Source organism: Malaclemys terrapin, chromosome 7, assembly GCF_027887155.1.
Source record: "Malaclemys terrapin pileata isolate rMalTer1 chromosome 7, rMalTer1.hap1, whole genome shotgun sequence".
Lineage (NCBI taxonomy): Eukaryota > Metazoa > Chordata > Testudines > Emydidae > Malaclemys > Malaclemys terrapin.
This window is the reverse complement of record NC_071511.1, coordinates 68,504,311-68,530,653: the sequence shown is the minus strand read 5'-3', so window position 1 is coordinate 68,530,653 and position 26,343 is coordinate 68,504,311. Positions and strand designations below refer to the sequence as shown.

The window sequence follows — 26,343 nt, the reverse complement described above, 5'->3', positions numbered from 1 at the left end:
AAACCACTGGTGGTTGAAACTGTTTTTTTATCAGTTTTGTTGTGTGTCAGAACCCCCTACAAGATAAGAGCAGAATTCTGAATACAAAACAGGCACCATTATAAGCGGATACAGGCCTCTCTCAATGCTCCAACTCCATGTTCATTTTGGGAAGCTAAGCCAATGATTACTATCTGGTGAAACAGCTTTTGAAATATCATCAATTTCCTGAAGAATGTATCAGTTTATTGAGCAGAGTTTTTCAGACTCCTCGTATCTCATTTGATAGGATTATGCCTCACAATTTTTTATGAACCGTATTTAAAATATTGATATGCCTGCACAAGACACTTATTTCCCCAACAATCTAACCACTGTTATCTGCTGTTAAGACTGTCAGGGGCTCATCCTGTTAAAAAGGTAAAAAGAACAACAACAAAAAAACCTGTCGTCTGAGCGTATTAGATGAAATCCTGTCCTGTATCTAAATCCGAAGAATATCTAGTCAAAACACTTGTTCATGTGTCACAGACTCAGCCTATTGTCGTTAAGTTTTAAAATATACATATGGAAGCACTCTCAATAGCATTAAGTCCTTTTTTTCTGCCACAAACCCTTCAGAGCTCCTTCCACACATACAGAGCTTTACTAAATACACCTACAAGCCTTTATCCAGCAACAAAAATTTCAGCCTCATGTCTGCACAGTGTTCATTATGAAACATCTTTCAGATTTAGTTCTATGATAGTACCTGGAAGTTAGCAACCCAAAGTAGGTATCATTTGATGCCTGTTGCAGGGCCACTCTGAAACGAATTGCTCATCTCAGTCCAGCTCCAAGTGGACACGTGACCACAATGCAAACTAGTGACACAAATGGCAGGAACCAACATCCTTTCTGGCAGGCTTCGCAGAGGAGCCAAGAACTGAATCACCTTGTTACTCATAGCAGGGTCTCTCACGATCAGGTCTGAAGCACAATGAAAGGGCACAACAGGGAATGCTGTTCCCCACAGCATCAGAGTAAGACATTCTGCTGGTCAGCCCAGTTTTAAAGATTGGGAAACAAGGTTCAAGTACAATAAAAATGTTTGTGCTCCTGAGGATGCAGACACACTAAATTGCCACGGATATCCTAATCTGGCCTCACTTGCATTTTTCTCGGCTCTCCTGAAAACATGGGGAACTTTGTTTCATACCTCATTCTTATAATTTGCATTTTCAGAAACAGAACACCTGCTCACATTCTTAGCATGACGTTTCGGGAAGATAATGGGTTGTGTGCGTGCATGCAAGAGAGAGAGAATTACAAAAAGCATTCAACTAAAATCATTTGTAAGACTGAAAAAGTTTAAAAAAATAGAATCTCAGTGACACAATGAAGTTATTCTAATAAAAGGAAACACCTTTAGGTGCTTCTCACATTATTGCAGTGATGATGATAACTTATGGTATTTCATCCATGCTATAAACACAGACAGACATGGAAAACTGAGGCACGTCAAAACAAAACAAAACAAAACAAAACAAAAACAAAACAAACAATAAGCCAAAGATTGGATTACACTACAGGTATATGCTGGGCCATTACACAACCCAGATTCAAGTCTGCTTTCTTCAGACAATTCCTAATGGCTTTATTTAATAAAATAGGTCAGTTTGGTTAATTCTCTGGGGACATAGAATCATAGAAGTATAGGAATGGAAGGGACCGCAATAGGTCATCTAGTCCAGCCCCCTGCACTCAAGGCAGGAATAAGTATTAATTAGACCATTCCTGACAGATGTTTGTCTAACCTGTTCTTAAAAACCTCCAGTGAGGGAGATTCCATAACCTCCCTAGGCAATTTGTTCCAGTTCTTAGCTACCTTGACAGGAAGTTTTTCCTAACTTCCAACCTAAACCTCCCTTGCCACAAATTCAGCTCATTGCTTCTCGTCCTATCCTCAGAGGTTAAGAAGATCAATTTTTCACCCTCCTCCTTGTAAGTACGTTTTGCGTACTTAAAAACTGTTATCATTTACCCCCTCAGTCTTCTCCAGACTAACAAATCCAAATTTTTAAATCTTTCCTTATAGGTCATGTTTTCTAGACCATTTTTGTTGCTCTTCTCTGGATTTTCTCCAATTTGTCCACATCTTCCCTGAAATGTGGTGCCCAAAACTGGAAACAATACTTCAGCTGAGGCCCTATCAGCACAGAGTAGACCAGAAGAATTACTTCTCATGTCTTGCTTACAACACTCCTGCTGATACATCCCAGAATGGTGGGTGTTTTTTTTTTTTTTTTTTTTTTTTTTTTTTTTTAAACACAACAGTGTTAAATAGGTGATTCATATTTAGATTGTGATCCACTATGACCCCCAGATCCCTTTCCACAGTACTCCCTCCTAAGCAGCCATTGCCTATTTTGTATGTGTGCAATTGATTGTTCCTTCCTAAGTGGAATAGTTGCAACCCTCATCTGATGAAACCTCCAGGAATACATTCAACCAAATCTGGCAAACCTATTAATTTGTCCTTATTGAAGTTCATCCTATTTACTTCATTACCATTTCTCCAGATCATTTTGAATTTTAATCCTACCCTCCAAAGCACTTGCAACCCCTACCAGTTTGGTATTGTCTGCAAACTTTATAAGTGTACGCTCTATGCCATTATGTAAATCATTGATGAAGATATTGAACAGAACCAGACCCAAAACTGATCCCTGTGAGACCCCACTCAACATGCCCTTCCAGCATGCCTGTGAACCACTGATAGCTACTCTCTGGGAACAGTTTTCCAACCAGTTATACACTCACTTTATAGTAGCTCCATCTACAATGTATTTCCCTAATTCGTGTATAAGCTCACAAAGGCAGCAGAACAGAAACCAAGCTAGTCACTGGTGAGCCAGTGTTTCTAATGAGCCATAATTTGTTATTACCTTAACACCACTCACACTGAGCAACTAAGGGATAAACATTCAAAGATAACTTCAAGGAGGCGCCTTACTTCTAAAATGCTCTGAGGGTAACTCATAAGGCTGTCCTCTGAGTAAAGCATCCTCCTCCTTCAAGTATGAGCTGAAAAGTTAACTCGGGAACAGTGCAGCCAATAAACTTTGTTAACATTCAGACTCATTTAAGAGGACTACCGGTCTTGTTGCACACAACTCCCATTCACACTAATGGGTATGGCATGGTTGTATCAATGGGGGAATTTATACCTCTTACAGTTCGATACCTTTTTAAGAAGGTCAGTGGAAAATGAGTATATACAGGGCTAACCTAGCCATATTTTTGAAAAATTGAAAACTAGATCCTCATTCTTAAAAGCGTTTATAACTTTTAAATGGAGACCTTAATTTGTGATGTTATAGCAGTGGCCAGAATCTGAAGTGGGGCAGCCTCTGATCAATCCAGACAAGTCAGCTGGCACGACGTGAACCACACTACACATTGGAAACTCTCCAGAGTAAAGTTGCATTGAGGTTTGTACTTAAAGCTGGATTCAAATCCCTCTATTTCATGTTTTAATTATCAAGTTCAGTCTCCAAACGTAGCACAATAATTCTGCATGTGATTTTTGTGGTAATATTTTTACTAACTTTTGTCAAGGAAATGTTGGGGGGGCCCTCTTGCAAAGAATCACAGTCCCTCCAAATTTCTCTCACACACATATATGTACTTTAACGAGATCCCAGACATAGGCCACTTTTCAAACATTTAACTTAATCATAAGAAGACAGTCTGAAATGCTAGATTTTAGCTTCTATTTTAACATCTAGTACTTTTAAATATAATTTCCCCCAAACTCTAATAATTCTCCTATGTATCCATCACTATGCAAGTTGGGTATAATATGTTAATATAAATGCATCAACAGGACTTCGCCTCACAGAAATATTAAACATTGCAGACATATGTAGACTTGCACACACCTACCCACCCTTCAAGTCCAGAAACTTATAAATTATAAAATTGCCAATACAAGCACTATTCTGTGTAATTATCATCCAATTATGGAAGGAATCAAAGGTAATTAGTTGCAGTCCAAGTGCAAGAGCACTTATCCATAATTTGAGTAGCATTTATTGCTACTGGTAACCTAATGTTTTTAGCTGTTTGTATTAAGCTACAACTGCAGAATGAACTTAGGATAAACTGCTATATGTTTGGGGAGGGAGGAAGAGGTGGACGGGCAGTATTTGCTGTAGATGTTCCTCTTCCTCAAAGAATAGGCATAATTTGTATTTGACAACGTACTTTTCCCAGGAATAAGACCCTTCATCCCTGGAAGCTGCATGTGGTGTAAGATACCAGATAATAGAAACATGCATATCTAGCAGCCTTTACAATGTACCACCAATATGAATTTGGATTATTATTACGATTACTTGTATTCTCACATTGCCCAGTCAGCAGCGTGCTAGGTGCTGTACAAATGTATAATTAAAGACTATCCCCGCATTGCCCCACCAGTAGTCTGACGTGGTCACTTCCACTGACCCCAAAATCTGCCTATAAACATACTGTAACACTTTTAACAGTGTAGCTCTCACCAGGACAATAGCTGGAAAAATTCCATCACATTATGTTGTCATGGGTTGCTGCCTGGCAACAGATATGAAGATATATGACAACATGATATAATTCCCAGTTTCTTACATAAACCTCTATATATTGCCTGGAAAAAGCTTTAATTATATAAACATATGATCTTAAATTCTTTAGCAACTTCACTTAGAAACACTTTTTACTTTTTTTTTTTTTTGCCTCAGAGCCTTACAGATAAAATGTTAGAAATCTCTTGGATGCCAGCGGAGCAATGCACTATCCACTGATCTGTAAATAAAGATAAACTAAACTGACAGCATAGTCAACAAATTTCACCAAGGCAGCACAGGGCACGTGTGCTACCCTCTCCATATCTACATAAAGAAGCATCCAATTGACTCTGTAATAAGTAGGAAAGCCTGTTAAATATGTATAATCTTATATAGACGTTTGTGTTTGTTATCAGCCATGCTATGCTCACTACCTCCCTAACACTCATAAGGGCTTAATGAGCTGTAGGTGTAGCTGGTTTAGTTTATTGCACTCAAGCTTCATTTAAAGTCTAGTTTTAACAGTCAGACAAGGGAATTTAAGCACAGTGTGGCAAGTTTCCAGACCAAATACTAGGCCAACACTGTTTCAAAATTAGTCTATCCAAACAGCCCATGATGGGTGAAATTGCATGTCACAGAATGCCAAAGGAGTTTGTATTCCAGATATCTGCCTCCAGTGAACTAAGGGAGAAATGGTTTTCAATTATTTACCATCAGTGAAACTGGCAAGATTATTTCCTGCTTTGACTGAAATTTTCAGCTGTTGGATCAGCCGAACCCTAACTACAAAATGTGAAAACGGGAGCTGGTCCTGCCACAGATATGCTGAAAGGGCCATTGAACTGGCATGGTGATATTAAGCAAATAAAAGCATGCATTAAAAGTCTGGGGTGGCAAAGGGTTAAGGTTTCTGCCCAGCCTGAACTTTGTGTTACTTCTATTTCACCATGTATGCCTGTGCCCTTCAGGCAGAAGTAGGGGTAACAGAAGGTCCCCAACTTTATTTCAGGCTAGTGCAGGGGTTCTCAAAATTCATTGCACTGTGACCCCCTTCTGACAACAAAAATTACTACACGACCCCAGGAAATATTTATTGATACAATAAAGGGAACAACATCAGATTATTATGTATTTTGCCCTATTTTTTCCTAAGGGATCACTATGCTGACACCTTTCTTACATTTAAGTTTTACAATGAATGTTTTAAATTCTCTATTTTTACTTAAAAATGACAGCTCGTGATTAATCACCAGCCTCCTCGGTCACTAGAGACCCATCCCCGGCTGAGATCTGTTTGTCTAGGGAAATTTCTGAAAAAACACCCATTGACTTTCACTTCAAAAACCCATCCAACACGAGAGCAACATGGAGCAGGAAGCTAAGGTCATGCTGCTCATTTTAAAATGAAGGCTGATTACTTTTAAACCACCACCAAAACTGTGAAATGACCATCTGCTCTGATTTGGGTGGAAATTACCTCTGTGCAGAGGGCCAGGACTAGGTCTATACATCACTTAAGTCCTACTTAACTTCTGTTATAAGTGTTTACATGGTGCTTAGGCCATTCCTGATACTCTGACATGGGTGAATTTAATCCATTTGTAAACCCAAACCATTAATGTGATCAAACCCCAGGTTCCCCCCCACACACACACACACAATTCCAAAGTCAGAGAGCCCTCACACAAAACACCCTGTCAGCATTCCCTTGCCTTTACATCATATTCAATTCTATCAACATTGAACAGCTGTTATTAGTTTCAAATATAGGTTTATACTAAGATACCACCATCTCCATTACATTTGGAGCACGCAGTGCCTCAGACATTCAGGTGTGTTAGCTGCTGCTAAATGCTGAATTCTAATGGTGATCATTATATAGCATCACAGCTTGCACTGTATTCTGTTCTCGGTGCAGCAAAACACTAGCAAAAACTACAGGTGCTTGGCAAGGATCACACCTTTGACAGGTGAGATAAATTTGCCATGTTCTATTCCAGAGGTTAAGCCACGTAATGGATTTGGGTGGCAAGATCTTGCCACCACATTAAAAAATATGCACTTTTTTAAATGTTACTTTATCTCATTCTTCTAATTTATTATTGCAACTTGCTTTAGACTGGAACCTTCTCAACCACCAGCACTATGCACTGTTTATAGGATTGGCAAGTTGCCGTCAGCACCGCTCCTGCCATTTTAAATAATTTCCATTCACATGGAACATAGCAAGAGGGAAACAGAGTTGCCATACTGTACAGAATCTATCTACTTAGGCCAAGATAAATAAGTAGCTGGATTTTCAGAACTGCTGAGCATCTAACATCTCTCACTGAAGTCAACAGGGGCTTCTGGTGCTCTGCACTTTTGAAAAATCAACACACTGATTAAGCTGTCTAAATATGAATTTAGAGGGAGATTTTCAAAGACATGAAGGGGAGCTAGATGCCCACTCCCCATTGTGCTTTCAACAGGCAGTGGGGGCCTAATTGCCCTTTGTGCCTTTCAAAATCTCCTCATTAGGAAGCCAAATTTAGCCTTGTATGTTTGAAAGTCCTGGCCTTCATTCTGAACCTTGCCAATATCTGGTGCTTTATAGGAAGACCAAATCTTCAATTATGCACCTAGCCACTGGCTGCTTAGATTAGATCAGAGAAACTCTCAATAAATGTAGAATTACCAGTTGGCCTCAACAGAGAAAATCTTTAAGCAGATATTCTTTTTAAAGCTGGTCTGGATCTGAAAATCCCTCAAATTCAGGTTTTCCCCATTATGTCATCTACCAGTTGAACTATTTACGTAAATGGCCATGTTTCTTATTCCCACTATCTTCTGTCTCTGTTTCTCTCTCTCTCTCTCTCTCTGTAAGCATTTGTTCTGGTAAGTATTTAGCGGTACAAGCAGCAGATAAATGATGTTCTGGGCTAAGGAAGAGAAAGCGCTTTGGTCCGTTAGGTGTAATTGTTTTTATAAAACCTCTAATCTATGTATTTGGAGAGGCAAAGTAAACACAGTTTATACAATTCACCCTTGACATTCTGCCAAATATCCTCAATCCTATAAAATGCCTCCTAATGACCTGAATGTAATACTGTGATGCTATAGTGTCATTTAACTACTTTAGGGTTCTTTTAACAGCAGCACTATCTGCAGACTTAATATGAAACGTACAGGATTATGCTGCCACTAAAATATTATTCAATGCTGCTGAAATTTCAAATTAATTCCAAGAGACAAATCATTATTCAGTTCTGTCTTTAGCACAGATACAATCCCCCAAGTTAGTTTAATAAAAGCAATTTTACAACTAATGAAGGTTGATATTGTCTTTTTGAGGATACTGGCTAAATGGAAAAATTACTTTTTAAACAGCAAGTGAGTTAGTATCAGCGATTCATTAAGGTTTGTGTGTGACACAGAAAAACTTTGGAGGAAAGAAATAATTTGAGGACCATTGAATCGAGTTACAGAAGAGTTGGTATGAAATGTGCTGAGGAAGCATTTTGTTGTTTCATTAAAAGACTAGACTGATCTAGCTTTCACTAGATGTTTCAAAATTTTCTCTCTCTCTCTCTCACACACACACACACACACTTGCACGCACATATCTTCTCTATGCTGGCAACCCTTCCCCCCACTGCTAGTAACATAGGGAAATTTCCCAAGAATTACCGGCCATGTATGTAGGGACAGAGTCTCAGCTGACGTAAATACATATAGTTGCCGCTAAACCTACTGAAGTCAACAGAACTAGGCCAATTTATGGCAGCTGAGGATGTGGCTCACAGGCTTTGCTGTGCAATGGTTTTCCAAAGTTGAATACACAAACTCTGGCTTTTTAGTTTTGTTTTGACATAATTCCTGTTTCTAGATGAGTATTATATACCTTTAACTTTTTTCATAACTACTGGCACTGAGAAATACCAGTCTGGTACTCTCCTATAACCAATGTATAATTCAGCAGTGAACATTTGCTAACCGACAAGCGAGGGCATTCGTTACAGAAAGTGGTCGGAGCAGAGGGTTGAGATCAAGAGAAAACTTTCCTCCTGTGGAATTCTGTGGGTTTCTAAACTTGTATTTTAGGTTAATTTCTCTTCTCCTTCCCCAGTTAGGACATTGGGCTACTCACCTCCCTCATAATGAAGCAGCTTAAATCTGAGAGAAAATACCCTGGAAAAATTAAAGAAAAAGAGTGTATTTTGGTAGTATTCTAAAGAACAGGAGAAAACACACTGAAGCCAAAGACAGGGAATGAAAACCATTTATGGTGGCAAGCCTAAATCTGGAATAATCAGGCCTTTTCCTCTTTAATACTGCTACTCACCTCCTCATTCATTAGTCCACCCACTCACCCGGACATAATATTTCCCCCTCCCCATACACACAGTTTTCTACTATTGACAGACCCTTTCATGTCCTGATCGCCTGTGTATCTACTCCTGGCTATTTTGAGCCTGTTTCTTTTCTATTGCCTGCCAGCGCATAGACACTGAAGTGCTCCAAATGCTACTACAGCATGATTGATAAGAGAAAAGCTTGCTAAGGCTTACTAGTGCCACTACAGACAGCAGATGGAAGAAACAGGGACCACTGTCACTCTGGGGATTTCAGGGGAGCTGCAAGAGCTAAGGCAGCAGATAAACAGTTGTGAGTGTAGGGATGGGAAGGAGGAGATGGCTCTGGGGACTGGTAATGGGAATAAGGAGTATTTCACCTCTAGGTCATCAGTTCAAACCAGGTCCAGGATGTTAATGTCTGAAAGGCATTTCCATCTGACAGATGTTCAATGGGCTCACGCCGGCTCCTGGTGGGCAGGAATCAATATGACCAAACAAAGGAAAACTACACCCTATTTAGCAGCCCTACTGGTAGTCTCAGCACAGAGACCAAAGGTGGAATGAGTATGGAGAATGAAATATCTCATATCACACTGCAATGGAGGTTCATACAGAAAGTATTACAATGCCATTATGGAAATCAATGGTGCAGCTGCACCGACTGTACTCTGTGCAGTATTGGTCACCCCATTGCAAACAGAATATTACAGAAGGTGGGGGGGGGGGAGGTCAGAGAAATAAACAAAAATTAATAGGGCTGTGGGTCTCCCAGAGCCTCACAGGCTCACATGTTATGGAACTGTCCCAGGACAGAAGTAGGCAGGAGGAATAATATAATGGAGCCCTCCTAAAAAGTACAGCCCCGAACTGTGTTTTGGGATGTATCTAGGGCCCTATCAAATTCACAGCCGTGAAAAATGCATCATGAACCGTGAAATCTGATCTCCCCTGTGAAATCTGTCGGGGGTGGCAAGGCAGGGCTAGAGATGCCCCAGCCAGGGCTCCTACCAGGCCTCAGACTCCAGCTGCTAGTCCTGGCTGGCCTAGGGAGGGATGGGACTTCCTCTTCTCCTGCAAGGGCTGCTCTGCACTCCTGTCCCACTTCCTGCCCCATCACTCGGGTCTCTGCACAGGGAGCAGCCGCAAAGCTTCATGCAGCGTGGGGGGGGGGGGGGGGGAGGTTTCCAGTGCGGGGTCTGACCTGGCCCTGGGAGCGGCCCCTGCAGGAGAAGAGGAAGTCCCATCCCTCCCCAGCCTAGCTGGGACTAGCAGCTAGAGCCCACCCTACGGCAAAAGCCCCCGGCCAGGGGTACCCCAGCCAATGGCACAAGAATGAGGGAGGGGTCATCCAGGGGGCCATGCCCCCAACTTTTTAACATGGGCTTAGTTTGGGGGGGCAAGGGGCAGCATTGCTCAAACGCAAAGCGGCACTGACAGGGGCTACACTTCGTGGCAGAGGAACTGAAACAGTGATCGGCTCTATGCCTGCCCAAGGTTGCAATTTGGGGGGGCACCAACACCCTGTCCCCCAAACTAAACCCATGTTAAAGAGTGGGGAGCATGGCCCCCAGCCCTCCTCAGTTCTGACACCAGTGCCCCCATTCCCCCCTCATTTCTACAAAGGTTGTGGTGTCCTTGCCTCCAGCCCTGCACCTCCCCGGCTCCAGGCCCTGCACTCAGAGGTTAAAGGGACCTTGGGCATTCTGGTGGTTGGGGAGGAACCACAGTGCTCCCTTGACCACAAGGCCTTAAGCAGTCGCCCGCATTCAAGGCTGGTCCTGCCTCTCCACCCCCCACAATACCATCTGACCCTCACGTCTGCACTGCCCATTGCTCTCCGGCTGCCCAGCTCTGAAGGCAGCGCCTCAGTCAGCAGTAGTGCAAAAGCAAAGGTGGCAATACCACAACTCCCCTACAATAGCCTTGCCACCCCTCCCACAACTCTCTTTTGGGTCAGGACCCCCATGGTTATAACACGGTGAGATTTCAGATGTAAATAGCTGAAACCGTGTAATAGATTATTTTTAAAATCCTATAACTATGAAATTTATGAAAATGGACCTTGAATTTGGGAAGGTCCTAAATATATCCCATCATCTTTGCAACTCTCCAACTCACGGAAAGTGTGGCTCTCCAAAGCAGCCACATTATTCAGCAGGAAGAACAGACTGCCTGCTGGGATAGGAGCTTGGGTCAGTAATCTGGCAGCTAAAGAGCAGGTAACATTTCAGAGAAGACGGGCTTCCGACATATTTGAAAAAAATTGGCATGACTTATTGGAAATCCTTGGTTAATTTCTGGCTCATGGAAATCAAGATGTCATTCTCTTTTCCCATCCCTGCCCTCCTTCCTTCTTTTCCTTTCTCTCCCTTTCCAACACTTAAACTTCTTTGTTATTTTTGCCTGTTTTTGTTTTGTTCTCTCCTTATTTTGGAGGGATGGGAGGAAATTAATAAAATATGAATAAAAAATTATTAGGACCATAAGGAAATTCTCATATGAAGAGATATTGAAAGGACTGGGATTGTTTACCTTGGAAAAGGGATATGATAAAAGTATATTAAATAATTAATGGTCTAGAGAAATTAAGTCAGGAGCTTCTGTTCTCTCTGTCCCATAATGCAAGAACAATGGACCATTCAATTAAATTAACAGGTGGCAAATTCAAGACCAATTACAGCAAACACTTTTTCTAATGTGTAATAAGACCGAGGAACTCTCTGCTACATGATGTCAGGCTTCAGGAATCAAACCAATCTTTAAATAACTATTAGGGAGTACTAGACACCTAACATGGGAGGCAGATTATCTGACATCTGCCTAATGCAAGGTTTCTTGCATATTCTCCGAAGCATCTGGTGATACTGAAGACTAGATGGACAATAGGTCCAATACAGTCCAGTCCAGCAACTTTCAGAACTGTTGCTTCCACTTGCACACCTCTTCTTACCCCATTTGTAAAGTACAATTTTTAATGTTAGTTTTTATTTTTGGCTTTATACTGCATATGTTTCAGGGTAGAAACCAGTAACAGGCAATTGCCTTCTGCAAATAAACCATCAAGAAGACATGATCTTTTCTTGTTACCTTTTTTAAGCCGAATTTTGTTTACGTTCATTAGGAGATTTCAAAAAAAGGATTTTTTAATTTATTATTATTTTGTATGTGGGGACATTTGATGTCTCTCTAACTCAAAAAGTATCCTTTGAAAATCCTGTGGTCCTTAGGGTAAAATAGACATTTTCAACAAATAGCTGATCTACTTTGAATTGAAATCAATTATATTCACGTTAAATCATAATCACGTTAAATCAGTTGCGTACATTCACCAACCTTGTCTCTCTTCCATTCACATGTGCAGCCATATTACATAGCACTTTGTGCGTGTGTGTGTGTTATACAAATAAATAGAAATATTGCAATTTACATATCTTTATGACTTTAACCAGCATTTACATGAACAGGTAATTAATGATTCCCTCCCCCTCCCATTTTTATATATTATTGTAATAAATCTAGAGGAAATTTAAGAATACAAACTAGATTAAAGTAACGTAAAAAAAGATTAAAGTAAGGTAAAAAGAAAAGATTAAAGTAAGGTTAAGAGACATATCTAGATATACAAAAGGGAAGGAAATTCAGAGTTAAGATTGAACTCGCAATGTGCCTATGTATTGAAGCTTATATAGTATAAAGGTGGTGTGAACAGAAGTACATTTCACCATCCAGAATCTAGTCCATGTGTTTGTATTATGCCAGTGGCTCTCAAACTTTTTTACTGGTGACCCCTTTCACATAGTAAGCCTCTGAGTGTAACCCTCCCCCCCTTATAAATTAAAAACACTTTTTATATTTTAACACCATTATAAATGCTGGAGACAAAGCGGGGTTTGCGGTGGTGGTTGACTACTCGCGACACCCCCCCCCCCATGTAATAACCTTGCCACCCCCTGAGGGGTTCCAACCCCCAGTTTGAGAACCTCTGTATTATGCTTTGTTTAATTTTATAGAAACATATGCCACACAAGTCATACTACCCAATTATCCCTTCGACATGCATTTCACTAAAACATGCCAATTCCTAGAACAGCTTATGAAAGACCCCTAGAACAATACATTTCTGATAGCTGGAAGAACACTCTGAACAGATAAACAAGATTAAGAAAAAAAGTAAAAATGTATCCAGTTAGCCAATAAACTGTTTTTATATAGCAGAAAAAAATAAAGACGCGGGCAGTATCTTATTTCTTTTGGAAATATTTCTCTACACACAAAGAAAAAAATGCATGCTAACACCCTTTAAAAGGACACGAAAATATGCTTGGATCTTCTCCATAGCAAAATACAATGTTTTCTAGTACAGGATGCAGCAATAACCGTCCTGAAAGGTTACATGATGATAGAGTATTTGAAAAATTGCTCTTATTTAGTCTCCTTTAAAGTAGAGCAGACCAAAAAATCCCCAAACAGAAACAAAAAACACCCCACAAGAAGCCCTATTTTCAGAGGAAAGTACACCAAACTAAGGGCCTGTCTACACTGAGTTTTTCTTTTTGCACCCGTGTAACACAAATTCCTGATATGGAAGTGCTACACAGTATAATTTATCCCAGCCAGTAAGGAATCAGGTTGTAGCGTGTCTACATTAGGGAGTTACACTGTTGCAGTTATGTCGGTATAACTTCGCCAGTTCTAAGAACTCAGGGTCAAAAATAGAACCTATTCTGCCCGCTTTTCGTTACCGTGAAGCTCCATCTTTCCCAATCACTGTGAAATTCAATGAAGGAAGTGTAGCTCATGAAAATTTAGTTTCAACTGTGAATCCCTTTGGTCTACCATATACAAGATTTCCTTACAAAGGCTTAGAGGGCTTAAGATGACTTTTGATGGTTAAGTCTGTGCATGAAAAATAACCTCCCAAAAATAAACTTCCGTTTAAAAAAAATGAGCTGCAGAAACTCCCTTTGGTGTTCCCACTAAGACACAGCTCTCAGATAATGGCAAGATAAACTAAGAGACAAAGGAAAGCACTGAGACATTTTACCTCCGGGAAATGAAACTCACATACAATGTTTGCACTATCTAAGAAGTCATGTTAGTGTCTTTTATTCCAGTTGGGCATTTACCAGGGTGTTATATGTGCCAGCCTTGAAGACAACTCAAGTATAAGGTTAATAAAAGTTTATTCAGTTCTATCCAATACAGAGTTAATTGGGTATTTCTCTATATTTATCTGTGTTCATTTCTCCTCTGTATCAACTTTTTTTTTTGAAGGAAATATATGCTTAAAGATCTGGCATACTTATATTTAATCTGGTTAAGACACTATTTGTTTCACATGTAAAAAACTAATGTTATTTAAGGAATCATTTTACCTGAGATCGTTTTTCTGTCACTTGGCTTGTCTAGTCACAGGCCGATGAGTATTCCCGTTCTGGTCTATGCCACTTTAACAGAGGCAACCAATAACCTTCATATGATTTTTATGACTCAGGACGCAGTAGTTTGCTCTGGATTCCTCAACTGAAAATCCTTAGGGGTATGAAGGAAAACTAGGGTACACTTCTAATCCCTAAATGAAACTCCACTAGTGTCAGGTGAGTCTTGCAACAGGTTGATAAGACCGCCCCAAAAAAACAGAGCATTAAAAAACTTACCCATTTTTAGGTTCAGTGCAGGCATCAACCCAAATTTATGGGTTTCAAACCTTGAAGTAAGGTAGGCTAAGGAACCAGATAGTGCTAACACTGCTGCCCAAGGTAGCACTTGCTGCAGCCTGTCTAAATTTACAAAATTTAATGTACGCGAGAGAGCACTTCCAAAATAGCCACGGTGTACAAAGGGAATACAGCACAGGTGCAAACTGCTCTTCAGTTTACAGGAACTACATCGCTTTCTGACCTGCAAATCTGCCTGTTGTTGGCTTCTATTTCTTCGAGCGTGACAAACCTACAGACACTGTTTCTTTCTTGAGATGTCCCAAAAGGACAAACTAGGCATGAGTTTTACAGGCCAATCAAGAGCTTTGGAGTAAAACTGAATATCAATTCACAGAGGTTAAGATGGAGATTAATTCACTGAGATTGCATTGTATGCCATGTTCCCCTTCCAAAGAGGAACTATAGTCTCTTCCCAGGCAAGGAGACTTCCCTTCATTCATTCCAAGCTACACTCACGAAAAGCAGAGCAGGACTAGTTAGTGGTGTGCTGTAAAATATGGCATCCAGTTTCTTTATCCTCACAACCATGATACAGCTGCTAGAGGATAAAGCCTTCGTAGTAAGTGTAACAAGCCCTATAGTTTCCTCCAAACCAGGCTAAAGTACCCAACAGAGGCTGAAAAGTCACTGAATGTAACCTGCAGCCTGTGCTGAGTGTGGAGAGAACTCTTCTGATTGAAAGGCATTCCTGGACCATTTCCATTTCCTGAATATGTCGATTGCTTTTCAGGGACCAATCTACAAGAACAGTTAAACACATCTGCTGTGGTGACCTCTTGATGGTAAAGGGGAGGAGAGATAAGAAACATCTGCTTATCAAGGAAGAGTATTTGACCCAAGCCCTCTAATATGCCTGTAGATCTTTCCAAACACCCACCGATCTGACTAGCATACTCTGGTTAAAAATAGCCTCTCAGAAGGCCAGTGTGACATGTGGGATTTTCTAACTGCTCTCTAACATTGAATATGTACATCAGAGATCAGCAACCTTTGGCCCGCGGCCCGCCAGGATAAGCACCCTGGTGGGCCAGGCCGGTTTGTTTACCTGCCGGGTCCGCGGGTTCGGCCAATCGCGGCTCCCGCTGGCTGCGGTTCACCGCTCCAGGCCAATGGAGGCTGTGAGAAGCAGTGCGGTCCGAGGGATGTGCTGGCTGCTGCTTCCCGCCGCCCCCATTGGCCTGGAGTGGTGAACCGCAGCCAGTGGGAGCCGCGATCGGCCGAACCTGCGGACGCAGCAGGTAAACAAATCGACCCGGCAGGTAAACAAACCGACCCGACCCTGGCGGGCCGCTGGCCAAAGGTTGCCGATCCCTGATGTACATGTTTATTTGGGTCTCTTTTTTGATCATTGATCTTTAACAGTGACTTTATCACGCGATCCCTTAACGCTTAAGGTTCGCATTAACAGTTCAACTCATCCAATGGTGCACGCTGCAGGAAGACCTAGTAAGACCCTATTCGCTGTGGTAGAATTATAAGAGGTAGAGCTGTGAGCTGTACTTCCATTTTGGTCTTGGGGAAAATAATGGAAGAAAAGACGAATAGCGTGTGACCTCTATTTCCAGTTCCAAAACCCAGAACTGCTGTTACTTCCCACCCACACCTCCTGCAGCCTTGAGACCCAAGGTTGGTACATTTACTTCTCCCTATACAGGTTACTGGCTCCTGCCTTTCCTTTCATGTAATATTTTCCTTCTATGAGCCTTGCTTTTTTTTTTTTTCCTTTTAGTCTCTTCCATTCCTTTCCTCCCTCACAGCTCCTACTTCTTCTTGTCCTTTGCTACTCTCCTTCTTTCTTTGTCGTTCATTATTGTCCTGGATTTTTTTTTTGTTTTCTCACCTGCCAACCGGAAGATTGCCTCTCCCCCTCTTCCCCATGTGAGGTTCTTCTCTACTCAGTATCCTTTACTCCCTTCTGTCAGACTTTCCCAACAGACCCTGGACACAAGTCACAGGAGTTCAGTGCTAATAGCTGAGACAGACAGGTGGCACCTGGTGTGATCAATATCCCAGAGTTTACTGGAACAGGAAAATATTCCAGTTTCAATAAAGCCACTGAGACTGCATTTGTAGACCAAGATAGTCTCATTCAATAGGAATATTCATTCACAAGATGAACTGCTGAAGAAAAGCTTAAAAGAGAAGGATGGTTTGTGGTTAATGAGCTGGTCTGGGATGCAGGAGCTCTGGGCTCACTATTAGACTCACCTACAGACTTCCTCTTTGACCTCATGCAAATCACTTAATCTCTCCTTGCCTCAGTTCCACAACCATGACATGGGGGTAATGCTACTACTTTTCCCTGCCCTTTCTCTGTCTTGTCTCTTTCGAGTGTATGATCTCCAGGACAAGGACTGAGTCTTACTATGTGTAGCGTCTAGCACAGTGTGTCCCAGACCTCTGCTGGGGCCTCTAGAAGTACCATATTATAATTTAATGGAGCATGTCAAAAGCATTTTTTGTTTATGAAAAATGGCCTTCCATTTTTAAAGGTGAGTATTTTCACAGAATTGTTCAAAAATTTCTAATTTCAATGAAAACCTGAAAAAGTTAGGTTTTTTTATCTATTTTTTTCCAAACAAAAAAACCTGACAATTTCAGCAATATTTTTAACCAAGTTTTTTCATTTCTTTCCATTTTTTCATGGATTATACTTACCATTGTCCAAACAGCATTAATGAGAGATTAAAATAAGAGGGAGAGTTTTCAGAGAAGTCCAGAGAACTCCTTTTTAACAGAAGAAAGATTACTTCCTCTACAAGAAGCCCGTGTTTGCTATTCTCGGGGCCAATGGCTCTTCCCTGGCTAGATGCATCTACAGTATGAAATTTTGCAATGCTGTTTCAACACAGTCTTTGAGAGCAGGTATATATTTTTGAAGTTTAAACAAGGCCACGGTGTCATATTGTGCAATTGCAATGGGACCGGTATGTTCGTCTCTAATTTCATCACTCATCACTAATCTCACTCATGCATAAAGCTGTATCGATATGGCTATAAAGCTTCCACTAACCAGTCACTCGAGTGGAATGGCCCCATCCTGTCCAAGATCGAGGCCCTCACACTTCATCCTCCAGCCTGGTCTGGATTGGTGTTTACAGAGTCTCAGAAGGAATGTGTGCTTTTCTTACAATGAGAAAGAGCAGGTTTGCATAATCTTAACTGCAGGATCCCAGGAGCCAGAACTACTTCAAAACTCTCCTAATTTGACTTGGGGATTCTACACTGTGACAGCAAGACTTAGGGAATGGCTCTTCTCTATAACCTTGTTTGAGTGATCATCTTTTGTTTCCATTACTCCAGTTTGCAAGATGACAGCTATCAAGACAGATTCCAGAATGCCTTTTAAAATGACACATGTCAAAAGTGAACTGTTAAGAGCATCTAAACAGAGGGATTTGCGTTAATATTTAGCTTGCCAAGAATCACATTTCAATAACAACTGATTTATTCTCTCACACATGTGCAACAACAAAAACATTGCCTGACATTGTTTTTCTGATTTTTCTTTAATTAAAAACATGCACTTTAAGACACACTTGCACAGTTTATAAGAGAAACCCTCATCATTTGAGCTTTTAGCACTCTTGGATTGTAATGTCCTTGTGCTGGCAAAAAATAAAAAAACCTGCTCTTTCTGTGTGTTTATGAAGCCTCCGGAAATACCATAGCAAACATTCCTGCTCTACAGCAGTGAAACCATGTGACCTGAAGGCACAGCCAGGAACTTCTTTCCCTGAGTTTCTTCATGGAATGGAAAAAGGAAATTTTTCCTTTGAAGCCAGAATCCATGGCCAGGACAACATACACAAGGTTGTTTTTAAAGATTATTTGGCTGAATTCTCTAACCTATGGCTGGACACGTCATATTATTTTGTACTGAAAGGGTCAAGTCTTTAGACATATATTCAGATGTAGGACACAAACCCGAACGAACCTTTTAGGACACTGCTACAAAAATATTCCCAGGGTATTCTAAAGCAAGGTTTATCATTCTTGTTCTGCAATATTCTATTTCTTGGTATAAATAATTAAGAGGTATTTCCCTCCAGTGAAGACTTGGTTAATTGCTCTCCTTTTTTTTTTCGGTCTTCCCATTTTTCAGTTTGGTTTTTGTTACTACTGTTAATGAACGGATTTGTCCATGCAAGTTTTGCTAAGTGTGACCAAAGATGACTTAAAGCATAAGCCTGAATAATAGCTTTCCATTTTTTATCAGTATTTGTAAGTAGGGGGTAGAGGAGGGTCATACAATGCTAGTTTTATACCAGTGAATATCTGTTTTCTTGGTTTAAAAGAAAAAAAAAAACACAAAAAAGGAAGGCAGCACTGCAGTAAAAAAGTACAGCAAATGGCAGCCATGCACCACTAACTGGTTCTAGTGGCCATGTCAGAAATGTTTCTAATTATCGGAGGCAAAACTGGGATGGCATTTTCTGCTGGAAGCAAGATTTACACTATACCCTCCTCCCCACACACCCCCAGCATATAAATATTGGTCAAACAGTTTTTTCTCATTTGGTTCTTGAAATAAGCGGTGGGTAGGAGCAGGGGGCGTTTGGAGGTGAGGCTGGGAAGAAATATTGATGAAGAAATGCTTCAGGTCAACCGTCTGCACCTCACCAAGATGTATCATTGAAATGCTGGGGAGCAATATTGGTAGTAATAGATAAGGGAAGTCTATTCAATCATTAATGCCAATCCCTCTCAAAGTGGGCTTTCAAATTATGATCCTTGGACCACTGGCTGGTGAGCTGCAGGAAGCTGGATGGTCACATGGTACTAACACCACCTCCTTATTTCCAGCTGCTAATTTGCATTAAAAACAACTGAAAATACATTAAATATTTCCCTAAAGTCACTTCCCCACCTATGCAGTGTCATGTAGACATTCTTGAGAGTTGAAGTGGAAATGGTCCACATGATAGCAAGTGAGAGGGCAGTTGATTCATAAGACAAAATGTGAACCACACTGCAAAAACACTTGAAACCCACTAAGATATTCTGGAACTATGCCAAAGGCAGAGATGCAACAACCTATCATCTTATGTATTTTAAATACTATAAAAAATAGATTGAACCAAACAAAGAGTAGAACAAGTTTGAAGGAAATGTCTAAATATGACAAAAACAAATAAAAAAATACTTGTTGTGTACTTTTCATTCCTCACTACACCTGGATAGAAATACTAAACACTACTTCATTGAAACTACTGTTGAATTTCTACTAAGGAACTGCTAGTTTGTTTATTATAAGTGCATGTTTACTGGGAGCGCGCAGAACATACTATTTTACAGCTGGAAAGGCCAGTGCAAGCATCATTTGTTTGTACTGTATATTAGAATCAACAGAATTAAACCAAGGTAGCCAATGAATGTTTATACCGAGGGCTTTGCTAGCAGTGTTGTGTCATTGCCATCAATTGAACTACTTCTCAAAAGAGCTGATGAACCTTGATAGCAACCAGATGAGTGGTTAAAGCATAAACGATGATGCACTGGCTAGAAAAGACAAGAGGCCCATATGCATTTTACCAGCTGAGAATAAAAATCTTCCTACCTGAGTTCCACAAGTGCCTTCTTCCTCTCAGGAGCTGATGACTATTTCTTCAGTGCCTTCACATAACACGATCCATTTTCCTACAATGAAATATAGCTGCATTACTCACACATCCTCATCGGTATAATGCAGCAGCATTTAAGCTGCAAGAGCAGATCTGCAAAAATTCATGGAACTTTAAAAGTTCTAAAAAGCAAGATGTGGGGAAAAAGGATTAAGATTTGGGACCACAGGTCTATAACAAGCAATTCCACTGATTCGTTGTGGGACTAGGGTGAATCACTTCATCAGTTTAAACCTCAAAGTTTGCTCATCTGTAAAATGAAGATGAGAAGCTGATAGTGAATTTTACTAACGTGAGTATCCAGATTTATTAACCTGAAAAGTAAATATTTTTTCTTCAGTTAAATGCCATGTTGAACTCTCTTTCATTCTCTTTATGGAGAGTCTTTGCTGAATGTTATGAACTATCATTAAAAAAAAAAAAAAAAACAACCCTGAACTTTGCTTAGGTGGAGGAGACAAAATACCACAAAACACCACCCTGTCTGAAGCAAAACAAAGCAAATTTACAGATTACTTTGGCACGGCCCCTTGACTTCTAGGAAATGCTGTTTAAATCATAAAAGACATGCTGTAAGGGGGGACAGTGGAATGTTTACTGGCAGCATGGGTTCTGTTACATGCTGTCTCAGCAATCAAGCAGGGTATCCTTATAGGCTTCTGTTAATAGGCACTAAAACTCAGAATACTGGGCAGAAAAAATGAAGAACGTTCACACACGAATACCGTTTGTAATCCTTTTTATTCATTTTCCACCAACTTTTACACAATGATTTTTTGTTTGCAAGAACGTTCATGAAAAGCCAGTCTTCTGAAGCAGAAAATATCCCACGTGATTTCAGTGCCCAGTCCATCAGCAACCGCTAATGATCAATTATCAGGAGTTGAAGCCAGATATTAGGGAACAACTCAGACACCGCAAAATACTCACATTCAGGGTTAGATGACAAATGTAGAATAATGAAAAAATGTAAGTTATGATTACTTCCTATTTGGATTGCAGGAGCATTTAGTTTGTTAATGGATAATTCACAAAAAGTAAAAAAGCTAAAAATTAAATTGTTTCCTAAGAACAGCATCCTCAACTGAAATAAGTATATTGTCATGAAGACACAATCTGCCTAAGAAACGGATTCGGCTGTATTTCTTGTCCAGGTAAAAAATAACCATTTTAGGAAGCCTGCATTTTGACAGACACTATTGGTGAAAAATTGGTCTTTAAGTCTCCTGACAATAATCTCTTCAAAACTCCATTATGTATTTGTTCTCTTCCACAGATTCCTTCCCTCTCCCCTCACAATTTTAACTTCTTTCTACTAGAGGTTAAACTTTTGTTCCACCCAGTAGAGAAGTCAGGAGTCCTGGGTTCTATTTCAGGTTCTGCCACTGACACTCTATGTGATTCTGGGTAAGTCACTTCACTTCTCTGGTCCTCAGTTTCCCCATCTGTAAAATGGGAATGATGATACTGATCTTCCCTTTTAAAGTGCTTTCAGATCTATGGCTGAAAAGCATTATGCAACAGCTGAGTATCATTATTATTAATGATCCCACATTATGGATTCTCCATCGCTTTTTTAAAAAGCTGGCCCAAATCCATCTCTTCCATGCTGCCCATATCCTATACCCCCACTGACACTCGCTATCACCAACCCATTGGTTTAGTATCTCAAACTTCTCTCTGTCCTTCTGACACTTTCCTGTAAGTACTGCACATGCAATGAGGCAGTTGTATAAGCAGTGCACTGTGAAGAGGAACCGTGTTATACAAACATGGACAATCTCTCCTAACAAAGCTTCCAGTTTGCATATCAGCACTGTCAGTGCAATCATGGCTTGGGGAAGACAGTGCATGTCTGCTGCTCCTGCAGAGCCAGCAGAGGGAGCACAAGAACCAGTTTGTGGGACCCAAAGGAGTCATTTTTTTAGATAAAGTTTCTTGGCTATGAAATGCTAAATCATTAAAATCCAAAGCACTTGGTATTAGATTACTTCTAGTATCAAAGGCCTGTGTGGTGCATTACAAGTTATAAGAGACTAAAATCTCTGCTCTGAGGCAATGGCGCTCTAAGATCAATAAGTGAAAGGACAACCAACACATTACATACAGACTAGGAACGTTGTGGGGGTGATGGAAAGACAACAGTGTTGCCTGCCAACTCTTGTGATTTTATCACGAGTCTGACAATATTTGGTGTTTTTCTTTAAGCCTCAGCTCCTGGAATCCTGTGATTACATGAAAATCTCTGTTTCCGTTTTAAAAGAAAAGCAACTGTCCAATTTCTAGCCCCCATCATTGTGCAAAAAAGTTCAGAAACGTGACCCAAGTGCACACTCCAAAGACTCGAAAAACAAAAGACAAATAAAAAGAACCCAAAATATGGGGTGGGGTGGCGGCGCGTGGTTTTATAAGTATAATGACTTTTAAGCCAATCATAATTTTGGGCACGTGACTCATGGTTTTTGAATACTTGGGGTTGGTAATTAGCAATTCTGCAAGAGTAAACAAAGGGAAAGGAAAATATAGCTTGAGATTGCGTAGGACGCACACAGAGCAAACCATGCACGATGGACAGTTTAACATATTTCTCATTTAAATGCATCTCTTCGGTGGCTTATTGTCAGGCCTTATGGAGCAGGGGTTTTTTAAGGCGGGATTAGAACAAAGCCTGTTCCAAGCACAAAAGGGCAGCAAGGAAGAAGGTCTGAAGGCAAGAGTGGAAGCAGGATACACGGAGAGCTCTTAAACAGGAGGGGCTTGTGCAGGGAAAAAAAGAAAGAGGTGAGCAGAGAGAAATAAGCAGTGATTTAGCCGGAGAAGAGCTGAGCAAAAGCTTGGAAAGCTGAGGGAAGCCAGTGAAAGCGTACAAATAGGGAAGTGACACAATCCAGCGTTGGATCTTAAAATTTGCAACCACTGACAAGGCTCACAAGAAAAGAAGGCTTTCCCTTCCTTCTCACATACACTGGTCCGACATCACAGCTACCAGCCTTTTGACACAGGACGGTCAAGACTTCTTCTCAGAGCCAAGCAACTCTGCTTTGCAGTCATCTGGAGAGGTCACTGCTGAGAAACACAAGATATTCCTCCTCAGCTGGAAGAACAATCACATTACATCCCCTTGAGCTCCCACCTCTGTTGGCCCAAGGAAAAAGAAGAGAAGTTATGACCAGGAGTCAAACCCCCATCTCTTGAAAGACAGTATAAAAAACTAAAAGCAAAACCCAGGGAAAGTGAAAGCAGGAGAGACCAAACAAGTGAACCCCAGGCAAACCAAAATGGCCTCAGCCCCCCAAATCTGCAAAAACTTACACATGTGCCTTAAGCACATAACCTCAGTCTCACTGAGGCCTAAATTACGGTGGGTGCAACTAAAAATTTCATTCTGGTTTTAGAGTTATTACCTATTCCACTAATAATCTCATTAAAATGGATGATACCATTCAAATCAGGAATACCCCCAATACCAGAATGAACAGTTTAGTGTGCTAGAAGCTTTGCCTCCTCCTTCATAAACACCATATCCAGTATTATAATTGTATCCTACATAGGAAGCATTCAACAGACACGCTTCCTAAATAAGATTGTTAACCCACAAGTGTACTATACTATTCAGGAAAACAAACAAACGTACAAAATAGTGTCTTTAAACATCAAATATAACCTTCATTATGCAGCCTGTGTTATAAATTAGTTAACTGAGCCCTCTATAGGCTTGCAAAGTTTTTGCAATGTTATTGCTCCAAAATTTGGTGTAGCAATTTATATTCACCATCATTTAAACTCTCTACATATTTCTTAGGCCCCTACAGAGCTCCCACCGAAAAAAGGGGAGGTGTTTGCTAGTTTTATAGTGAAGAAAAGCCTAAGAACTGGTGGTACAGATTTTAAGTGCCATACTGGTAAAGAAATAATGGATATAGATCAAAGAGCCCTGTCACAGCATAGATGTAATAAGACCATTTATTTGATTTAACTAACCTCGTTAACTCTTCTTTCAAAATGCACACGGGTGCTTTCCTGTATAGCAGCACATCATCAGTCTGTGCTCTCTCCAAAGCACAAGCACTGCTCCCTTTGTGTACCCCCTATACAACACCTTAAAAAGAGGACAGGCTTAAATAACCCCATACTCATCAGCCAAAAGAACTAGCTGGCTGCACGGGGCCACAGTCTGTCTCTTTCCCTGTAGTTGTGGACAGACCCCTGCTGCATGCTTGTGAGCTTCAGGGAGCAGCCTGTTTTCCCTGAGCTCCCACTGAGGGCAGTGATGGCTCTATATCCATTATTTCTTTACCAGTATGCCCCTCCTCCCAGCAGAGGGCTGGTGCCCTAAAGGCATAAATGAACCCTTCGTCAACAGCCATGTGCTACATAATTTCTCTTCCAACAGCAGCACAGGGTTCTGTAGGTGCAGAATGAGGCAGTGATTATGAAGCTGCCTTAGGTGTACACTTGGGTGGCTTATCCATACTATCCAATGTGCACTGTATTATGTTTACACTGTAACATGTTGCTTAAAAACAGCTTACTATGTACTTTTCTCCTAAATGACTATAACGGAATGACTAGTGGGTGCAGTACCAAGAGATTACAGCTGGTCAGGAAAGGATTTTTTTCCCTTGTAAAAAACTGATGAATTTTTTAATTTTGTCAACATTGTCAGGTTTAAAACTGGAAATTTTTGGTTTTCAATAGCTGGGTGGTGGGCAGTTTTGTTCCATTTTGTAACAAAACCCTGTTTTTGTTTAAAAGTAAGTGGGCAATTTTTTAAAGATTTTTTTTTCGTTTTGTCAAAAACAATTTCCATCACAAAATAATGAGGGTAAATTTTCAACCAGCTCTGTACAAGATGCTTCACGGATGTATAGAAGTATATACGTTAGACTGTATTATTTGAGAGAGAGTATCTAATCACAAACTGGACTGGACTGTGTATACGCTTAACTTTGCAACTTCCTGACTTTTAAGTGCCTAACAGTGCATCCTTAACATTCGGTTACTTTCTTATGAAAGCGTATACATCCTCAGACTTCTCCATATGTCTTATGTGGCCCGGTACTCCCAGAAATGGAAGTAGCCTCCTCTAGCCCACCAAAATACCCAGACTCCTTTGCTGCAATACAGCCACTCCTAGCCTGTTCTGCAAAGATCCCCGTATTAGAGGGGCAGGATTTTCAAATCTGTTCCCTGACCCCCTGCTGTTTGAGGACCTGGAGGCCAGTGATCCAAGACCATGACCCATGCAACCTGGCTTTGCAGTTCAGTCCGATCAAAATGCTATGTACAAATTACCCCTCCACGAACCACCAACCTGAAAGGGCTACCACTAGGGTGACCAGACAGCAAAAGTGAAAAATCAGGATGGGGGTGGGGGTAATAGGAGCCTATATAAGAAAAAGACCCTAAAATTGGGACATCTGGTCACCTAGCTACCACCCAGTCTGGTGCAGTGCATGTGGAGCACCATTTGTGTGGAGAGCACTCTAATACTGACTCATGAGCATCAGACAGTGGTCTCTACTAGAGCGGGTTCAGCATTTTTCAGTGGCATAGATCTGAGGAACAAAGAGAGACATCCCAGAATAGCTGAGAGCAGGGTGGTTAGGGCACTCGTGGGATGTGGGGGACCCAGGTTCAAGTCCCTGCTGAGAACCAGGCAGAGGAAGAACTTGCATTTGTTTCCCCCACATCCAAGTGCCTTCATCACTGGGCTATTGGCTAGTTTCTTTCTCTCAAAAAAATTATTTTGTTTATGGAAGGGTCTCAGTTGAATATAGAACAGGGAAATTTCGGAAATTCTGTGAAAATTTTCACACGGTGGCAAAAATGTTTCCTATCCATCTCTAGTCATTATAAATCTTGCCTGGAGATGAACCACTCAGATGGGAGAGCCCGCTCTGTATACTGTTACCAGGAGCACCAGCCATCCAGCCCCGCTGCAAGCGTTTTTAGTCTATTTCGTATTTCTAATTTAACTGAATCCTTCCCCCCCCCCCCCCCCACGCCCCCCGTAGCTAAACGCACAAACTATCACGCACTCTAGCAGAGCAATAGAAGTAGTCTGTAGGCACAAAGGTTCTGCTTCTGT

General features: G+C 40.9%; 1 protein-coding gene across 14 annotated transcripts in view; it reads right to left on the bottom strand.

Annotated features, from left to right (window-relative positions):
- The window catches only part of ZMIZ1 (zinc finger MIZ-type containing 1), a 490,731-nt gene that overhangs the window by 310,936 nt on the left and 153,452 nt on the right, over nt 1-26,343 (bottom strand). For 13 of the 14 annotated variants that reach the window (XM_054033720.1, XM_054033719.1, XM_054033732.1 and 10 more), the window contains one exon: nt 20,189-20,268. The gene's annotated coding sequence lies outside the window, so the exon portion shown is untranslated. Of the gene's footprint in view, nt 1-20,188; nt 20,269-23,216; nt 23,271-26,343 lie in introns of those variants that run through there. The other variant, XM_054033727.1, reaches the window with a different exon arrangement.